Below are 19,098 nucleotides of genomic sequence, written 5' to 3' on the forward strand. Positions count from 1 at the left end.
TACCATGTACTCAGAGGGCAACTCAGAGGTGCCCCCTGAAAACCTACCAATCGTGGTGTGGTTTCTGACCGGCTGTAGGCATTTAGCCACCACCAGACATGTTTCTGGATGCCTGGGTGGAGAGCCCCTTCTCTCTTGGACCAGAAACAATGCACTTCCTGGGTGAAGGTGTCACCTCCTCCCCCAGGATGGGCCAATGCTCAAAGGGGGCCTGCCGCCTTTGTAATATGCAATCCTGTGACTCTGCTGCTAACAGAAGACCTTCACTTCATGTGGGAAAACCGGTGGGAAAACTTAGGAGAATAAGGGATGTGCCCACCTCTGCCAATCCACCCCTCAGGTGGGGGAGGCGGGGTGAAGCACATCTTTCAGTCCTCACCATCTTGAAGATGGGTAGACCTCCAATCTGGGCTAGGTCTGTGCACGCTCCCACAGGAGGGTGGCATAATTCATGTGTAGTCAACCCAGGTAAGGTGCCAATTGGCCCGACCTGCTACTCCCCTAAAATTCCCCTAAATTTGGTATTTAGGTGGCTCGACCAGTCCTGGAAATTGGATCTCCGATGACTTAAGAAGAAAGAAGAAGTCCCTGCAGAGAAGACTGAATACGACGACTGTCTTGGCCCCATCCCTACTAGCCTGTCTCCAGCTTTTGCGAACCTGCAACCTGCTTTGCAGCTGGTGACCTCTGAAAACCCTGGGAGGACTGCTGCCTTTGAAAAAGACTCCAATCACCCATGGACCGCGGATCTGTCCAGAAGAAAACAACTCCAAGGGCTCCGGATCCAGCTGGAACCGCGATCCCTGCACCCGATGCCCACGGCCCGAGTCTGAGTGGCCCACCTGTCCAGTGAAGTTTCCCCAGTGATTCAGACCTCGAATCCAGTGTTTGCTGACCGCTCCCGCCTGACCTCCATGACGATGCCTCTAGACTGAATCCAGAGGCTCTGCCTGACCGTGACTGGCTCAGGTAAGAAGACTTGAAAGTTGAAAGGCACCCCTGCACCCGGAGCCCCTGCGCCTTGGTGAGCCGAACCAATTGTGCCCCTACCACACCCTGCCTCTCTACTTACCTCTCTGTAGTTGGTCTCCCTCTTGCAACCTCCGGTGAGATGCCTGCAGCCTGTTTGTCAAAAGCTACAAACTCCATTCAAAATCATTGGGCACCCAACGCTGATTTAGCATCCAGCTGCCCCTCTGCCCTGGTGGTGTATGCTTGGTGCTGCTTGCCCCCCCCTGTGCTTGTGCAAACCCCCAAAGCTTAGCCTCTGCAACTGATCCACTTACCTGCAAGCAGTGTGGCTCCAGGCACCCCCAGTCTCTATTGAAAGCATTGGGCCGAACTCTGACTCTGACCTCTGCACTCAGCCGCCCCTGTGCTGCTAGCGGTGCAGTTTTGGAACTCACCTAACCCGTGCTCCTTGCTGACCTCTGCTCTTGGCCGCCCCTGTGCTGCTAGCGGTGCGGTTTTGGTACTCACCTAACCCGTGCTCCTTGCTGACCTCTGCACTCAGCCGCCCCTGTGCTGCTAGTGGTGCAGTTTTGGAACTCACCTAACCCGTGCTCCTTGCTGACCTTTGGGCCCAAATACTGGATTTGTAAGTGTGGAACTTACCTGTTAAATTGCATTATTGTTTTCACCGCAGGGAACATTGAACTGCTTCAAACATATTCTAAATGCCAACTTTTAAAAGCGAAAGTATTTTTATTTAAAAACGTACTTACCTTTTTGCAAAGATCTTGGTCTTAAAATGAAATACAAACAAAGTATGTTTTTCCAAAAGTGGTGTGGATCTCCTTATCGAGCCGTGTGTCCATTATTGGTCAATGTTGTGCAATAAATGTCTTCCACTCCTCTGTGTGAGGCCTGAGGCTGCTCGCCCGCACTGCCACTAATAGAGCACTTTGGGTTTTACATTGAGCCCTGTACACTTTTGGGGAACCCCTGATCTCTGAGCATGGAATGACCACCTAGTGGGCAAACCATATACAAAGCCAGATTCATGTACATTTTGAAGGGCTTCTCTTAGTGAACCCACTTCGGCACAGACTCACTTTAGTCAAATCTAAGAATCTGCAGAAACATAGACAGCGCCTTCAACCACTTTCTCCAGGAAACATAAGTTTGACTTCTCTCTCAGAAAAGACTGTATGCTTTTTCGAGGGCAATTTAGTTGGAGAAACATCACAGTGTGAAAATCAGGACACTGAAGGTACTCATAGGAACTCAAGCGAGGAACCACTTTGTGACCATTGTAGAGTTGAACAACACTGACATGAAGTGCAAATAAACTGAAACAAACATTTCATTTCTTTTTGCAGAGATCAGCACTCCTCTGGTCTGAATGCTGATAGTATAGCGCCTGAACTGCTTCCAGACGCTTTCATCTCTGAGCTAAGAGCATGCTCCCCCCCCTTAGTCCAGATGAGCGCTCATGTATGGGCTTCACAGAGCTCAAGGTTTTGAGATTCTTAGGAGCCAAAACAAACTATCCTATTGATGGCCTCACAGGAAGTGATGTCACATAACATTTGACTTTGATAATGTCAGAGGAAGAGACATTAGTGAAATTATAGGAATGATGAGTGCACAGGTAACATCCAAATCATTAATGCAGACATCTAAATTAACATTACACCAAAAGTATAATCTGTGCAGCCGCAAGGTGAAATATTGAAAATGTAGTGATATCAAAATGTCTGACAGTGGGTTTGCTGAACTCTATGAAGTGAATAGTGTCTCCCTCTTTAGTTGTAAGCGGCTACTCTGCACACAGTAGAAGTGCGAGCAAAGTCACATATGGAGTACTAGGACCCTCTCCCGTCTCCCAGTGATAAGATTCAGCAAGGTGTGAGGGAGACTTCAGCACAACCTCTAAATGTGTGAGTGTCACTCATGATGAGTGAGACTTGAAGGCTCTGATGTGTGCATGTCGCATCTGATGTCACTGCCCAGGCAACAAATGCAACTTGCCTGACGGTGCTACGAAGCCCTCCTTCAACCGCACATTGATGGTGTGTGGACGAGGAGTGACTCAAGCTATGAGAGAGGGTTACCACCTGACCAGTCTTTTATAGGAATGGCATGGTCAGTATTTTCTTGTCCCGGCCAGTACAAAAGTAGGAAGATTACTTAAAGCTGGCATTTTTCCTCTAATCAGTGCAAACTTATAATATCAAATATAAGCAGAAATCACTTTAAAATGTGTTCTAGTGCTGCCTTAATGAATCCTGACTGAGAGTTGAAGTAAATAAAGACAGCAAAGCCATGTTAAAAATGAATACAAACACTTCTATTCAAAGTCTTATTGAATAATAATATCCGGGCCTTTGCAAATTCTTAAAACATGACCAAAAGGCAGGTGGTACCTCTAATAAGAGCCTGTATGAAGGAGTCTGACATTAGTTAGTGCTGGAATACCCTCTCATCCTCAGACCCGGCACCGGTCACTCACTCCCATGACACCATCCACTGAGGGAGAAATCTGTGAGAGTCAAACCAGATTGTTCTGTCTTATGAATGTATTGAGACTGCAATTTACTTTATTTTGTTTTATAAGTGAAACTTTGGCGGGAGTGAGTGGGTAAAAAACGCAGAGAAATGCAAAACTTAATTTGGGGCAAATCGTTGGAAAGTTGTTTGAATACACACAGCCTTATCAAATATAAAGAATTACCCACAGAAACAGGAAAAATAGAAAATCAGAAAAATGTTGACTAGTTTAATTCTAGCAGTTTTCTTACATTTTTATGTATTTAATGAAATTCAGGCTGTCATTTCCAATTCACTTTTGAAGACTGGAGGCGGCGGTTCCGTCAGAGGCCACCAGAGGGCGTTTATCGCCTGCTGATGAAACCCACTGAGCTCCACGTTGGATGAAAGGGAGAAGGGTTTCCTCTTCCGGGTCAGCGGCGGCAGAGACAGCACCAGCAGCTGCGGTGACATCACTTCCGGCCTCTCCTGGTGTTTGCAGCCTGCAGCAGAGGAGGAAGGAACCATTGTCTCTCTGTGCAGTTACCTCCATCTGCAGACCCCCCTCAGACCCCAGATCTGCACCTCCCACCCCCAGACCCCAGGGGGAGGAGAGAGCCTTGACATGTCTACACAAGTCTCTGCTCAGGTAGGAGATTGTCAGCACTTTCTGCTGTGTTTGTAGAAATAGACTGAATAATCCTAGAGGGAATCTCTGCAGGAGCCGGGCTGAGCTGGGCCCTTCTATCTGGGGCCCCTGGGGCTGAGCTGGGATCTTCTATCTGGGGCCCCTGTGGCTGAGCTGGGCTCTTCTATCCGGGGGCCCTGGGGGGGCTGAGCTGGGCTCTTCTATCTGGGGGCCTCTGGGGGGGCTGTGCTGGGCTCTTCTATCCGGGGGCCCTGAGGCTGATGTAAGAAACTCTTACTGGGCTCTTCTATCCAGGGGTCCTGGGACTGAGCTTGGATCTTCTATCCGGGGCCCTGGGGCTGAGCTGGGCTCTTCTATCTAGGGGCCTCTGGTGCTGAACTGGGCTCTTCTACCTGGGGGCCTCTGGGGCTGAGCTGGGCTCTTCTATCCGGGGGCCCCTGGGGCTGAGTTGGGCTTTTCTATCTGGGGGCCCTGGAGCTGAGCTGGGTTCTTCTTTCCGGTGGTCCTGGGGCTGAGCTGGGCTCTTCTATCCGGGGCCCCTGGGGCTGAGATGGGCTCTTCTATCCAGGGGGCCCGGGGGCTGAGCTAGGCTCTTCTATCCGGGGGCCCTGGGGCTGAGCTGGGCTCTTCTATCTGGTGCCCCTGGGGCTGAGCTAGGCTCTTCTATCCGGGGGCCCTGGGGCTGAGCTGGGCTCTTCTATCCGGGTGGCCCCTGGGGCTGAGCTTGGCTCTTCTATCCGTGGGCCCTAGGGCTGAGCTGGGCTCCTTTATCCAGGGGCCCCTATGGCTTAGCTGTGCTCTTCTATCCGGGGCCCCCGGGGGCTGAGCTGGGCTCCTCTATCCAGGAGCCCCTGGGGATGAACTGGGCTCTTCTATCTGGGGGCCCTTTGGGGCTGAGCTGGGCTCTTCTACCCGGGGGCCCTAGGGGCTGAGCTGGGCTCTTCTATCCGGTGGCCTCTGTGGCTGAGCTGGGCTCTTCTATCTACGGGCCCTGGGGTGGAGATGGGCTCCTCTATCCATGGGATCCTGGGGCTAAGCTGGGCTCTTCTATCCGGGGGCCCTTGGGGGCTGAGCTGGGCTCTTCTGTCCGGGGGCCCTAGGGGCTGAGCTTAAAACTTAATTTGGTGCAGAGTCAGAAAGTTGTTTGAATATAGACAGTCCTACCAAATATAAAAAATTACCCACAGAAACAAGAAAAATAGAAAACATTGTCCAGTTTAATTCTAGCAATTTCTTACATTTGCATATAATTAATGAAATTCAGGCAATTTCCAATTCACTCTTAAAGACTGGAGGCGGCGGTTCCGTCAGCGGCCACCTGAGGGCGCTCCTCGCCCGCTGATGAGACCCACTGAGCTGCACATTGGCTGAAAGGGAGAAGGGTTTCCTCTTCCGGGTCAGCGGCGGCAGAGACAGCACCAGCAGCTGCGGTGACAACACTTCTGGCCTCTCCTGGTGTTTGCAGCCTGCAGCAGAGGAGGAAGGAGCCCTGTCTGTCTGTGCAGTTACCTTCATCTGCAGACCCCCTCAAAGCCCAGATTTACCACCCCGGACCCCGTGCCTGCCCCCCCCCCCCTAGCCCTAGGGGGAGGAGAGAGCCTGGACATGTCTGCACAGGTCTCTGCTCAGGTAGGAGATTGTCAGCACCTTCTGCTGTGTTTGCAGAAATAGACTGAATAATACTGGAGGGAATCTCTGCAGGAGCCGGGCTGAGCTGGGCTCTTCTATCTGGGGCCCCTGTGGCTGAGCTGGGCTCTTCTATCCGGGGGCTCCTGAGGCTAAGCTGGGCTCTTCTATCCGGGGCCTCTGGGTCTGAGCTGGGCTCTTCTATCCGGGGGCCCTGGGGCAGAGCTGGGCTCTTCTATCCGGGGCCCCTTGGGCTGAGCTGGGCTCTTCTATCCGGGGGCCCTGGGCTGAGCTGGACTCTTCTATCCCGGGGTCCTGGGGCTGAGGTGGGCTCTTCTATCCGGGGCCCCTGGGGATGAGCTGGGCTCTCCTATCCGGGGGCCCTGGGGGCTGTGCTGGGCTCTTCTATCCGGGGGCCCTGAGGCTGAGCTGGGCTCTTCTATCCGTGGGCCCTTGGGCTGAGCTGGGCTCCTCTATACAGCGGCCCCTGTGGCAGAGCTGGGCTCCTCTATCCAGGGCCCCTGGGGCTGAGCTGGGCTCTGCTATCTGGGGGCCCCTTGGGGGCTGAGCTGGGCTCTTTTATCCTGGGGCTGAGCTGGGCTCTTCTATCCGGGGCCCCTTGGGCTGTGCTGGGCTCTTCTATCCAGGGCCCCTGGGGCTGAGCTGGTCTATTCTCTCTGGGGGCCCCTGGGGAGGGCTGGACTCTTCTATCCCGTGCTGTGCTGGGCTCTTCTATCCAGGACCCCTGGGCTCTTCTATCCGGGGGCCCGGGGGCTGAGCTATACTCTTCTATCCGGGGGCCCTTGGGGCTGAACTGGGCTCTTCTATCCGGGGGCCCCTGGGGCTGAGCTATACTCTTCTATCCGGGGGCCCATGGGACTGAGCTGGGCTCTACTATCTGGGGGCCCCTGGGGCTGAGCTGGGCCCTTCTGTCTGCGTCCCCTGGGGCTGAGCTGGGCTCTGCTATCGGGGGCCCCTGGGGCTGAGCTGGGCTCTTCTATCTGGGGGCCCCTGGGGCTGAGCTGGGCCCTTCTATCTGCGTCCCCTGGGGCTGAGCTGGGCCCTTCTATCTGAATTCCCTGGGGCGGAGCTGGGCTCTTCTATCCGGGGGCCCATGGGACTGAGCTGGGCTCTACTATCTGGGGGCCCCTGGGGCTGAGCTGGGCCCTTCTGTCTGCATCCCCTGGGGCTGAGCTGGGCTCTTCTATTGGGGGCCCCTGGGGCTGAGCTGGGCTCTTCTATCTGGGGGCCCCTGGGGCTGAGCTGGGCCCTTCTATCTGCGTCCCCTGGGGCTGAGCTGGGCCCTTCTATCTGAATTCCTTGGGGCGGAGCTGGGCTCTTCTATCCGGGGCCCTGGGGCTGAGCTGGGCTCTCCTATCCTGGGGCTTCTGGGAGGCTGGGCTCTTCTATCCGAGGCCCCTGGGGCTGTGCTATTCTCTTCTATCCGGGGGGCCCTGGGGCTGAGCTGGGGTCTTCTATCCAGGGCCCCTGGGGCTGAGCTGGGCTCCTCTATCCAGGGGCCCCTGGGGCTGAGCTGGGCTCTTCTATCCGGGGGCCCCTGGAGCTGGGCTGGGCTCCTCTATCCAGTGGCCCCTGGGGCTGAGCTGTGCTCTGCTATCCGGGCCCCTGGGGCTAAGCGGGGCTCCTCTATCCAGGGGCCCCTGGGGCTGAGCTGAGCTCATCTATCTGGGGGCCCCTGGGGCTGAGCTGGGCTCTTCTATCCAGGGGCCCCTGGAGCGAGCTGGGCTCCTCTATCCAGGGCCCCTGAGGCTGAGCTGTGCTCTTCTATCCGGGGCCCCTGGGGCTGAGCTGGGCTCCTCAATCCAGGGGCTGAGCTGGGCTCTTCTATCCGGGGGCCCTTTGGGGCTGAGCTGGGCTCTTCTATCCGGGGGCCTTGGGGCTGAGCTGGGCTCTTCTATCCGGGGGCCTCTGGGCCTGAGCTGGGCTCTTCTATCTGGGGGCCCCTGGAACTGAGCTGGGCTCCTCTATCCAGGACCCCTGAGGCTGAGCTGTGCTCTTCTATCCGGGGCCCCTGGGACTGAGCTGGGCTCCTCAATCCAGGGGCCCCTGGGGCTGAGCTGGGCTCTTCTATCCGGGGGCCCTTTGGGGCTGAGCTGGGCTCTTCTATCTGAGGGCCCTAGGGGCTGAGCTGGGCTCTTCTATCTGGGGGCCCCTGGGGAGGAGCTGGGCTCCTCTATCCAGGGGCCCCGGGGCTAAGCTGGGCTCTTCTATCCAGGGGCCTCTGGGCCTGAGCTGGGCTCTTCTATCTGGGGGCCCCTGGGGAGGAGCTGGGCTCCTCTATCCAGGGGCCCCGGGGCTAAGCTGGGCTCTTCTATCCGGGGGCCCCTAGAGCTGAGCTGGGCTCTTCTATCTTGGGGCCCCGGGGTGTAGCTGGACTTTTCTATCCATGGGCCCCAGGGGGGGCTGAGATGGGCTCTTCTATCTGGGGCCCCTGGGGTTGAGCTGGGCTCTTCTATGCGAGGACCCCTGGGGCTGAGCTGGGCTCTTCTATCCAGGGGCCCTGGGGCTGAGCTGGGGTCTTCTATCCGGGGAGCCTGGGGCTGAGCAGGGCTCTTCTATCCGGGGGCCCCTGGGGCTGAGCTGGGCTCTTCTATCCACCGGCCAAAGGGAGGGCTGAGCTTGGCTCTTCTATCTGGGGCCCCTGGTGCTGAGCTGGGCTCTTCTATCCGGGGACCCCAGGGGCTGAGCTGGGCTCTTCTATCTTGGGGCCCCGGGGTGGAGCTGGACTTTTCTATCCATGGGCCCCAGGGGGGGCTGAGATGGGCTCTTCTATCTGGGGCCCCTGGGGTTGAGCTGGGCTCTTCTATGCGAGGACCCCTGGGGCTGAGCTGGGCTCTTCTATCCAGGGGCCCTGGGGCTGAGCTGGGCTCTTCTATCCGGGGAGCCTGGGGCTGAGCAGGGCTCTTCTATCCGGGGGCCCCTGGGGCTGAGCTGGGCTCTTCTATCCACCGGCCACAGGGAGGGCTGAGCTTGGCTCTTCTATCTGGGGCCCCTGGTGCTGAGCTGGGCTCTTCTATCCGGGGACCCCAGGGGCTGAGCTGGGTTCTTCTATCCAGGGGGTTCTGGGATTGAGCTGGGCCCTTCTATCTGGGGGCCCCTAGGGCTGAGCTGGACTCTTCTATCCGAGGCCCTGGGGCTGAGCTGGGCTCTTCTATCCGGAGCCCCTGGGGCTGAGCTGGGCCCTTCTATCCAGGGGCTTCAGGGGCTGAGCTGGGCTCTTCTATCCGGGGGCCCCTAGAGCTGAGCTGGGCTCTTCTATCTTGGGGCCCCTGGGGCGGAGCTGGGCTCTTCTATCCATGGGCCCCAGGGGGGGCTGAGATGGGCTCTTCTAACTGGGGCCCCTGGTGCTGAGCTAGGCTCTTCTATCTGGGGCCCCTGGTGCTGAGCTGGGTTCTTCTATGCGGGGACCCCTGGGGCTGAGCTGGGCTCTTCTATCTGGGGGGCCTCTGGGGAGCTGAGCTGGGCTCTTCTATCTGGAGCCTCTGGGGCTGAGCTGGGCTCTTCTATCCGGGGCCCCTGGGGCTGAGCTGGGCTCTTCTAACCGGGGGCCTCTGGGGGCTTAGCTGGGCTCTTCTATCCGGAGCTCCTAGGGCTGAGCTGGGCTCTTCTATCCGGGGCCCCTGGGGCTGAGTTTGGCTCTTCTATCTAGTGGCCCCTAGGGCTGAGCTGGGCTCTTCTATCCGGGGGCCCCTGGGGCTGAGCTGGGGTCTTCTATCCTGGGGTCCTGGGGGGCTTTCCTTCTGGCCCTGGAGGTGTTTGTGAGAATCATGTGTGTTAAAGAGGGGATCTGTGTACTGCATCTTATTGCACTATTAGAGGTCTGTGCGCTGCATCTTAATGCACTGTTAGGAATATGTGCACTGCGGTGCATCTTGCTACACTGTGAGGGATCTGTGCACTGTGGTGCATCTTGCTGCACTGTGAGGGATCTGTGCACTGTGGTGCATCTTGATAAACTGTGAGGGATCTGTGCACTGTGATGCATCTTGCTGCACTGTGAGGGATCTGTGCACTGTGGTGCATCTTGATGAACTGTGAGGGATCTGTGCACTGTGGTGCATCTTGCTGCACTGTGAGGGATCCATGTGCACTGTGGTGCATCTTGCAGAACTGTGAGGGATCTGTGCACTGTGGCGCATCTTGCTGCACTGTGAGGGATCTGTGCACTGTGGTAAATCTTGCTGCACTGTGAGGGATCTGTGCACTGCGGTGCATTCTTACTGCACTGTGAGGGATCTGTGCACTGTGGCGCATCTTGCTGCACTGTGAGGGATCTGTGCTCTGTGGTGCATCTTGCTGCACTGTGAGGGATCTGTGCACTGCGGTGCATTCTTACTGCACTGTGAGGGATCTGTGCACTGTGGCGCATCTTGCTGCACTGTGAGGGATCTGTGCTCTGTGGTGCATCTTGCTGCACTGTGAGGGATCTGTGCACTGTGGTGCATCTTACTGCACTGCGAGGGATCTGTGCACTGTGGTGCATCTTGCTGCACTGTGAGGGATATGTGCACTGTGGTGCATCTTACTGCACTGTGAGGAATCTGTGCACTGCACTGCATCTTACTGCACTTTGAGGAATCTGTGCACTGTGGTGCATCTTGCTGCACTGTGAGGGATCTGTGCACTGTGGTGCATCTTACTGCACTGTGAGGAATCTGTGGACTGTTCACTCATTGTCATGACACCATCCACTGAGGGAGAAATCTGTGACAGTCAAATCTGATTGTTCTGTCTTATGAAGTTATTGAGACTGTAATCTACTTGTTTGTTTATTTTATAAGTGAACCTTTGAAGGGAGTGAGCGGGTAAACAAAGGAGACAAATGTAAAACTTAATTTGGTGCAGAGTCGGAAAGTTGTTTGAATACACACAGTCCTACCAAATATAAAAAATTACCCACTAAAACAGGAAAAATAGAAAACATTGTCCAGTTTAATTCTAGCAGTTTCTTACATATAATTAATGAAATTCAGGCTATTTCCAATTCACTCCTAAAGACTGGAGGCGGCGGTTCCGTCAGCGGTCAACAGAGGGCGCTCCTCGCCTGCTGATGAAACCCACTGAGCTGCACATTGGATGAAAGGGATAAGGGTTTCCTCTTCCAGGTCAGCGGCGGCAGAGACAGCACAAGCAGCTGCGGCGACATCACTTCGGGCCTCTGCTGGTGTTTGCAGCCTGCAGCAGAGGAGGAAGGAACCATTGTCTCTCTGTGCAGTTACCTCCATCTGCAGACCCCCCTCAGACCCCAGATCTGCACCTCCCACCCCCAGACCCCAGGGGGAGGAGAGAGCCTGGACATGTCTGCACAGGTCTCCGCTCAGGTAGGAGAATGTTAGCTCCTTCTGCTGTGTTTGTAGAAATAGACTGAATAATCCTGGAGGGAATCTCTGCAGGAGCCGGGCTGAGCTGGGCTCTTCTATCCGGGCCCCTGGAGCTGAGCTGGGCCCTTCTAGGGGAGCCCCTGTGGCTGACCTGGGCTCTTCTATCCGGGGCCCCTGGGGGCTAAGCTGGGCTCTTCTATCTGGGGACCCCTGGGCTGAACTGGGGCCTTCTCTCCGGGGCCCCTGGGGAGGGCTGGGTTCTTCTATCCAGGGGCCCCTGGGGCTGAGATGGGCTCTTCTATCCAGGGGCCCCTGGGGCTGAGCTTTGCTCTTCCATCTGGAGCCCCTGGGGCTGAGCTGGGCTCTTATATCCAGGGGCCCCTGGGGCTGAGATGGGCTCTTCTATCCCGGGGCTCGGGGGGGCTGAGCTGGGCTCTTCACTATGGGCCCCTGGGGCTGAGCTTTCTCTTCCATCTAGGGCCCCTGGGGCTGAGCTGGGCTCTTCTATCCGGGGGCTCCTGGGGCTGAGCTGGGCTCTTCTATCTGGGGGCTTCTGCGGCTGAGCTGGGCTCTTCTATCAGGAGGCCCCTGGGGCTGAGCTGGGCTGTTCTATCTGGGGGATCCTTGTGCTGAGCTGGGCTCTTCTATCCGGGGGTCCTGGGGCTGAGCTGGGCTCTTCTATCCGGGGGTCCCTGGGGCTGAGCTGGCTCTTCTATCTGGGGCCCCTGGGGCTGAGCTGGGCTCTTCTATCCGGGGCCACAGGACTGAGCTGGGCTCTTCTATCCGTGCGCCCCTGGGGCTGAGATGGGCTCTTCTATGCTGTGGGCCCCTGTGGCTGAGCTGGGCTCTTCTATCCCGGGGCCCATGGGACTGAGCTGGGCGCTTCTATCTGGGGCCCCTGGTGCTGAGCTGGGCTCTTCTGTCCGGGGGCCACTGGGGCTAAGCTGGGCTCTTTTATCCGGGGGCCGCTGGGGCTGAGCTGGCTATTCTATCCAGGGCCCCTGGGGCTGAGCTGGGCTCTTATATCTGGGGGCCACGGGGCTGAACTGGGCTCTTCTATCCTGGGCCCCTGTGGCTGAGCTGGGCTATTCTATCTTGGGCCTCTGGGGCTGAGCTGGGCTCTTTTATCCCGGGCCCCTGGGGCACAGCTGGGCTCTTCAATCCGGGGCCCCTGGGGCTGAGCGGGGCTCTTCTATCCGGGGAGTCCTGGGGCTAAGCTAGGCTCTTCTATCCAGGGCCCCTGGGGCTGAGGTGGGCTCTTCTATCTGGGGGCCATGGGGCTGAACTGGGCTCTTCCATCTGGGGCCTCTGTGGCTGAACTGGGCTCTTCCATCTGGGGCCTCTGGGGCTGAGCTGGGCTCTTTTATCCTTGGCCCCTGGGGCACAGCTGGGCTCTTCTATCCAGGGGCTGAGCAGGGCTCTTCTATCTGGGCCCCTGGGGCTGAGCTGGGCTCTTCTATCCGGGGCCCCTGGGGCTGAGCTGGGCTCTTCTATCCGGGGACTCCTGGGGCTAAGCTGGGTTCTTCTATCTGGGGGCCCCTGGGACTGAGCTGGGCTCTTCTATCTGGGGGCCCTAGGGGGCTGAGCTAGGCTCTTCTATCCAGGGACCTCCAGGGGGCCGGGCTGAGCTGGGCTCTTCTATCCGGTGCCCCCTGGGGCTGAGCAGGGCTCTTCTAATTGGGGGCCTCTGGGGCTGAGCTGGGCTCTTCTATCCGGGAGCCTCTGGGGCTGAGCTGGGCTTTTCAATCCAGGGCCCCTGGGGCTGAGCTGGGCTCTTCTATCCGGGGGACCCTGGGTCTGAGCTGGGTGCTTCTATCCGGGGCCCCTGGGGGCTGAGCTGGGCTCTTCTATCTGAGGACCCCGGGGCTGAACTGGACTCTTCACTATGGGCCCCTGGGGCTGAGCTGGGCTCTTCTATCTAGGGGCCTCTGGGCTGAGCTGGGGCCTACTATCTGGGGGCGCCTGGGGCTGAGCTGGGCTCTTCCATTCCAGGGCCACTGGGGGGATGAGCTGGGCTCTTCACTATGGGCCCCTGGGTCTGAGCTGGGCTCTTCTATCTTGGGGCCCCTGGGGCTGAGCTGGGCTCTTCTATCCTGGGCCACTGGGGCTGAGCTGGGCTCTTCTATCCAGGGGGGCCTTGGGGCTGAGCTAGGCTGTTCTATCCGGGGGCCCTTGGGGCTGAGTTGGGCTCTTCTATCCGGGGCCCCTGGGGCTGAGCTGGGCTCTTCTATCCGGGGCCCCTGGGGCTGAGCTGGGCTCTTCTGTCCGTGGCCCCCGGGGCTGAGATGGGCTTTTCCATCTGGGGTACAAGGGATGAGCTGGGCTCTTCTATCCGGGGGCCACTGGTTCTGAGCTGGGCTCTTCTATCTGGGGGCCCTGGGGCTGAGCTGGGTTCTTCTTTCCGGGGCACAGGGGCTGAGCTGGGATCTTCTATCTGGGGTCCCCTGGGGCTGAGCTGGGCTCTTCTATCTGGGGCCCCTGGGACTGAGATGGGCGCTTCTATCCGGGACCCCTGGGGGTGAGCTGGGCTCTTCTGTCCCGGGGCCACTGGTGCTGAGCTGGGCTCTTCTATCTGGGGGCCCTGTGGCTGAGCTGGGCTCTTCTTTCCGGGGCACTGGGGCTGAGCTGGGATCTTCTATCTGGGGGGCCCTGGGGCTGAGCTGGGCTCTTCTATCTGGGGCCCCTGGGACTGAGATGGGCGCTTCTATCCGGGGCCCCTGGGGCTGAGCTGGGCTCTTCCATCCGGGGCCCTGGGGCTGAACTGGACTCTTCTATCCGGGGGCCCCTGGGGCTGAGCTGGGCTCTTATATCTGGGGGCCCCTGGGGCTGAGCTGGGCTCTTCTATCCAGGGCCCCTGGGGCTGAACTGGGCTTTTCTATCCGGGGCCCCTGGGGCTGAGCTGGGCTCTTCTATCCGGGGGCCTCTGGGGCTGAGCTGGGCTCTTCTATCCGGGGCCCTGGGGCTGAGCTGGGTGCTTCTCTCTGGGGTCCCTGGGACTGAGCTGGGCTCTTTCATCCGTGGCCCTGGGGCTGAGCTGGGCGTTTCTATTTGGGGCCCCTGGGACTGAGCTGGGTTCTTCAATCCGTGGCCCTGGGGCTGAGCTTTGCTCTTCTATCCGGAGACCCTGGGGCTGAGCTGGGCTCTTCTATCCGGGGGCCTCTGGGGCTAAGCTGGGCTCTTCTATCAGGGCCCCTGGGGCTGAGCTGGGCTCATCTATCCGGGGGCCCCTGGGGCTGAGCTGTGTTCTTCTATCTGGGGGCCCTGGGGGCTGAGCTGGGCTCTTTTATCCGGGGGCCCCTGGGCTGAGCTGGGGACTTCTATCCGGGGGCCCCTGGGGCTGAGCTGGGCTCTTCTATCTGGGGGCCTCAGGGGCTGAGCTTGGCTCTTCTATCTGTGGGCCCCTGGGGCTGAGCTGGGCTCTTCTATCCAGGGCCCCTTGGGCAGAGCTTGGCTCTTCTATCTGGGGCTCCTGGGGCTGAGTTGGGCTCTTCCATCCGTGGCCCTGTGGCTGAGCTGGGCTCTTTTATCCGGGGCCCGTGGGGCTGAGCTGGGCTCTCTATCCGGGGTCCTCTGGGGCCGAGCTGGGCTCTTCTATCTGTGGGCCCCTGGGGCTGAGCTGGGCTCTTCTATCCAGGGCCCCTTGGGTAGAGCTTGGCTCTTCTATCTGGGGCTCCTGGGGCTGAGTTGGGCTCTTCCATCCATGGCCCTGTGGCTGAGCTGGGCTCTTTTATCCGGGGCCCGTGGGGCTGAGCTGGGCTCTCTATCCGGGGTCCTCTGGGGCCGAGCTGGGCTCTTCTATCTGGGGGCCTCGGGGCTGTGCTGGGCTCTTCTATCCAGGGGCCTCGGGGCTGTGATGAGCTCTTCTATCTGGGGGCCCGAGGCTGAGCTGGGCTCTTCTATCCTGGGGCCCCTGGGGCTGAGCTGGGCTCTTCTTTCTGGGGGCCCTGGGGCTGAGCTGGGCTCTTCTATCTGGGGGTCCTGGGGCTGAGCAGGGCTCGTCTATCCAGGGCCCCTGGACCTGAGCTGGGCTCTTCTATCTGGGGCCCCTTGGTCTGAGCTGGGCTTTTCTATCCGGCAGCCCCTGGGGCTGAGCTGGGCTCTTCTATCCCGGGCCCCTGGGGCTGAGCTGGGCTCCTCTATCCTCAGGCTGAGCTGGGCTCTTCTATCCGGGGGCCCCTGGGGCTGAGCTGGGATCTTATGTCTGGGGCCCCTGGTTCTGAGCTGGGCTCTTCTATCCGGAAACCCCTGGGGCTGAGCTGAGCTCTTCTATCCAGGGGGTCCTGGGATTGAGCTGGGTCCCTCTATCTGGGCGCCCCTAGGGCTGAGCTGGACTCTTCTATCCGAGGCCCTGGGGCTGAGCTGGGCTCTTCTATCCGGGGGCAACTGGGGCAGTGCTGGGCTCTTCTATCGGGGGCCTCTGGGGAGCTGAGCTAGGCTCTTCTATCCAGGGGCCCCTGGGGTTGAGCTGGGCTCTTCTATCCATGGGCCCCAGGGGGGGCTGAGATGGGCTCTTCTATCTGGGGCCCCTGGTGCTGAGCTGGGCTCTTCTATGCGGGGACCCCTGGGGCTGAGCTGGGCTCTTCTATCTGGGGGCCCCTGGGGCGGAACTGGGCTCTTCTATCCAGGGTCCCTGGGGCTGAGCTGGGCTCTTCTATCCAGGGTCCCTGGGGCTGAGCTGGGCTCTTCTATCCACCGGCCCCTGGTGCTGAGCGGGGCTCTTCTATCCGAGGACCCCTGGGGCTGAGCTGGGTTCTTCTATCCAGGGGGTCCTGGGATTGAGCTGGGCCCTTCTATCTGGGGGCCCCTAGGGCTGAGCTGGACTCTTCTATCCGAGGCCCTGGGGCTGAGCTGGGCTCTTCTATCCGGGGGCCCCTGGGGCTGAGCAGGGCTCTTCTATCCGGGGGCAACTGGGGCAGTGCTGGGCTCTTCTATCGGGGGCCTCTGGGGAGCTGAGCTGGGCTCTTCTATCTGGGGCCTCTGGGGCTGAGCTGGGCTCTTCTATCTGGGGCCTCTTGGGCTGAGCTGGGCTCTTCTATCCGGGGGCAACTGGGGCTGAGCTGGGCTCTTCTATCCGAGGGCATCTGGGGCTGAGCTGGGCTCTTCTATCCGAGGCCCTGGGGCTGAGCTGGGCGCTTCTATCCAGGGCCCCTGGGACTGAGCTGGGCTCTTCCATCCATGGCCCTGGGGCTGAGCTGGGCTCTTCTATCCGGGGCACCTGGGTCTGAGCTGGGCTCCTCTATCCGGGGTCGTCTGTGCCCGAACTGGGCTCTTCTATCTGGGGGCCCAGGGGCTGTGCTGGGCTCTTCTATCCGGGGGCCCGAGGTTGAGCTGGGCTCTTCTATCCTGGGGCCCCTGGGGCTGAGCTGGGCTCTTCTATCTGGGGGCCCTGGGGCTGAGCTGGGCTCTTCATCTGGGGGTCCTGGGGCTAAGCAGGGCTCTTCTATCCAGGGCCCCTGGGGCTGAGCTGGGCTCTTCTATCCGGGGGCCCTTGGGCCTGAGCTGGGCTCTCCTATCCAGGGGCCCTGGGGGTTGTGCTGGGCTCTCATATCCGGGGGCCCTGAGGCAGAGCTGGGTGCTTCTATCCGGGGCCCCTTGTGCTGAGCTGGGCGCTTCTATCCGGGGGCCCTGGGAGGGGCTGAGCTGGGCTCTTCTATCCGGGGGGCCCTGTGGTTGAGCTGGGCTGTTCTATCTGGGGCCCCCTGGGGCTGAGCTGTGCTCTTCTATCCGGGAGCCTCTGCGGCTGATCTGGGCTCTTCAATCCAGGGCCCCTGGGGCTGAGCTGGGCTCTTCTATCTGGGGCCCCTGGGGCTGAGCTGGGCTCATAAATCCGGGGGACCCTGGGGCTGAGCTGGGTGCTTCTATCCGGGGGCCCCTGGGGCTGAGCTGGGCTCTTCTATCCGGGGGCAACTGGGGCAGTGCTGGGCTCTTCTATCGGGGGCCTCTGGGGAGCTGAGCTGGGCTCTTCTATCTGGGGCCCCTGGTGCTGAGCTGGGCTCTTCTATGCGGGGACCCCTGGGGCTGAGCTGGGCTCTTCTATCTGGGGGGCCTCTGGGGAGCTGAGCTGGGCTCTTCTATCTGGGGCCTCTGGGGCTGAGCTGGGCTCTTCTATCTGGGGCCCCTGGGGCTGAGCTGGGCTCTTCTGTCCGGGGCCCCTGGGGCTGAGCTGGGCTCTTCTATCCTGGGCCACTGGGGCTGAGCTGGGCTCTTCTATCCAGGGGGGCCTTGGGGCTGAGCTAGGCTGTTCTATCTGGGGGCCCTTGAGGCTGAGTTGGGCTCTTCTATCCGGGGCCCCTGGGGCTGAGCTGGGCTCTTCTATCTGGGGGCCTCTGAGGCTGAGTGGGCTCTTCTATCCGGGGCCCCTGGGGCTGAGCTGGGCTCTTCTGTCCGTGTCCCCCGGGGCTGAGATGGGCTTTTCCATCCGGGGTCCAAGGGATGAGCTGGGCTCTTCTATCCGGGGGCCACTGGTTCTGAGCTGGGCTCTTCTATCTGGGGGCCCTGGGGCTGAGCTGGGCTCTTCTTTCCGGGGCACAGGGGCTGAGCTGGGATCTTCTATCTGGGGTCCCCTGGGGCTGAGCTGGGCTCTTCTATCTGGGGCCCCTGGGACTGAGATGGGCGCTTCTATCCGGGGCCCCTGGGGCTGAGCTGGGCTCTTCCATCCGGGGCCCTGGGGCTGAACTGGACTCTTCTATCCGGGGGCCCCTGGGGCTGAGCTGGGCTCTTATATCTGGGGGCCCCTGGGGCTGAGCTGGGCTCTTCTATCCAGGGCCCCTGGGGCTGAACTGGGCTTTTCTATCCGGGGCCCCTGGGGCTGAGCTGGGCTCTTCTATCCGGGGGCTTCTGGGGCTGAGCTGGGCTCTTCTATCCGGGGCCCTGGGGCTGAGCTGGGTGCTTCTCTCTGGGGCCCCTGGGACTGAGCTGGGCTCTTTCATCCGTGGCCCTGGGGCTGAGCTGGGCGTTTCTATTTGGGGCCCCTGGGACTGAGCTGGGTTCTTCAATCCGTGGCCCTGGGGCTGAGCTTTACTCTTCTATCCGGAGACCCTGGGGCTGAGCTGGGCTCTTCTATCCGGGGGCCTCTGGGGCTGAGCTGGGCTCTTCTATCAGGGCCCCTGGGGCTGAGCTGGGCTCATCTATCCGGGGGCCCCTGGGGCTGAGCTGTGTTCTTCTATCTGGGGGCCCTGGGGGCTGAGCTGGGCTCTTTTATCCGGGGGCCCCTGGGCTGAGCTGGGGCCTTCTATCCGGGGGCCCCTGGGTCTGAGCTGGGCTCTTCTATCTGGGGGCCTCAGGGGCTGAGCTTGGCTCTTCTATCTGTGGGCCCCTGGGGCTGAGCTGGGCTCTTCTATCCAGGGCCCCTTGGGCAGAGCTTGGCTCTTCTATCTGGGGCTCCTGGGGCTGAGTTGGGCTCTTCCATCCGTGGCCCTGTGGCTGAGCTGGGCTCTTCTATCCGGGGCCCGTGGGGCTGAGCTGGGCTCTTCTATCCGGGGTCCTCTGGGGCCGAGCTGGGCTCCTCTATCCGGGGCCCCTGGGGCTGAGCTGGGCTCTTCTATCCGGGGTCCTCTGGGGCCGAGCTGGGCTCTTCTATCTGGGGGCCCTGGGGCTGAGCTGGGCTCTTCTATCCAGGGGCCTCGGGGCTGTGCTGAGCTCTTCTATCTGGGGGCCCGAGGCTGAGCTGGGCTCTTCTATCCTGGGGCCCCTGGGGCTGAGCTGGGCTCTTCTTTCTGGGGGCCCTGGGGCTGAGCTGGGCTCTTCTATCTGGGGGTCCTTTGGCTGAGCAGGGCTCGTCTATCCAGGGCCCCTGGACCTGAGCTGGGCTCTTCTATCCGGGTCCCTGGGCCTGAGCTGGGCTCTTCTATCCGGGGGCCCTGAGGGTTGTGCTGGGCTCTCATACCCGGGGCCCTGAGGCTGAGCTGGGTGCTTCTATCCGGGGCCCCTTGGTCTGAGCTGGGCTCTTCTATCCGGCAGCCCCTGGGGCTGAGCTGGGCTCTTCTATCCCGGGCCCCTGGGGCTGAGCTG

At 60.2% G+C, this 19,098-nt stretch overlaps 2 protein-coding genes across 2 annotated transcripts in view; one reads left to right on the forward strand and one right to left on the reverse strand.

Moving 5' to 3' along the window:
* Positions 1 to 19,098, reverse strand: part of LOC144806973 (uncharacterized) — a 1,014,574-nt gene that overhangs the window by 516,235 nt on the left and 479,241 nt on the right.
* Positions 5,577 to 19,098, forward strand: part of LOC144806995 (uncharacterized) — a 1,119,020-nt gene continuing 1,105,498 nt past the window's right edge. The window contains exon 1 of the mRNA XM_078673059.1: positions 5,577 to 5,749. The gene's annotated coding sequence lies outside the window, so the exon portion shown is untranslated. The remainder of the gene's footprint in view (positions 5,750 to 19,098) is intronic.

This window comes from Lissotriton helveticus, chromosome 1_2, assembly GCF_964261635.1.
Source record: "Lissotriton helveticus chromosome 1_2, aLisHel1.1, whole genome shotgun sequence".
NCBI lineage: Eukaryota > Metazoa > Chordata > Amphibia > Caudata > Salamandridae > Lissotriton > Lissotriton helveticus.